The sequence below is a fragment of the Microtus ochrogaster genome, linkage group LG2, assembly GCF_000317375.1.
Source record: "Microtus ochrogaster isolate Prairie Vole_2 linkage group LG2, MicOch1.0, whole genome shotgun sequence".
Lineage (NCBI taxonomy): Eukaryota > Metazoa > Chordata > Mammalia > Rodentia > Cricetidae > Microtus > Microtus ochrogaster.
In genome coordinates, this window is record NC_022028.1 from 46,212,904 (window position 1) to 46,213,981 (window position 1,078).

The window sequence follows — 1,078 nt, forward strand, 5'->3', positions numbered from 1 at the left end:
CAGGCTGGCCTCGAACTCACAGAGATCCACCTGCCTCTGCCTCCCGAGTGCTGGGATTAAAGGCGTGCGCCACCACCGCCCGGCTGACTTTTTTTTTTTTTTGATGGTTGGATTTTTCTTACTTTTGAGACTATAATACAATCACAACATTTCTTCTTTCCCTTCCCTCTTTTCAAGCTTCCTATTACCCTCTTGGTTCTCTTTCAAATTCATGGCCTCTTTTTTTCATATACATACATATTCCTAAATATAACCTGCTCAGTCTATATACTGTAACCTGTATGTATGTATGTTTTAAATGCCAATATGCCAAAATTTAGAATCACCAAGAAGAGCACCTCAATTAATGGATTGTCTACATCAGGTTGGCCTGTAGGCATTTCTGTATGGGGTTGTTTTATTGTTAATTGAGATGTAAAAGCCCACTCTGAGTGTGGGTGCAACCATTTTCATGACTGTTCCCTGAACTGCATAACAATGAAGAAAACTTCCGAGCATGAGTCTCTCAGGTCATTATTCTCTCTGCTCGTGCCTGTGGATGGACTGTGATCAACTGTCTCAGGACCCTGCCTCTTAGCCTTCCTTAGGAGGATGGACTATAACAGGCAGTGGGCCAAATCCCTGCTGTGGCTTTGTGTGTGTGTGTGTGTGTGTGTAAATAAGAGTAATAGAAATGAAATGAGGACACACTGTGTTGCCTCAAAATTATTAATAAAGTCCCTAACCTATACTTGATTCCTGGAGTTAATCCTCCTCTTTCTCTTATTGAAAATAGATGCTTTTTTCATATAATATATTCTGATTACAGTTGCTCTTTCCCCTACTTCTCTCAGTTACCCCCACACTTTCCCCCCCATCCAGATCCATTCTCTTTCTGCCTCCTGTTAGAAAACAAAAAGGAATCCAATGAATAGTAATATAATGATACAAAAGCAAACAAACGAGAAAAGGAAAAAACAAACAGAAGAAAAAGAGCAAAAGAAATATGTATAGATACAGAGACACACATTCATACATACACACACATGTATAGATACAGACACACATTCATACATACACACACATGTATAGATACAGA

The 1,078-nt window shown here is 39.4% G+C and overlaps 1 protein-coding gene across 2 annotated transcripts in view; it reads left to right on the forward strand.

Moving 5' to 3' along the window:
• Positions 1-1,078, forward strand: part of LOC101987795 (solute carrier family 5 member 4-like) — a 33,393-nt gene that overhangs the window by 14,733 nt on the left and 17,582 nt on the right. The window lies entirely within an intron of this gene.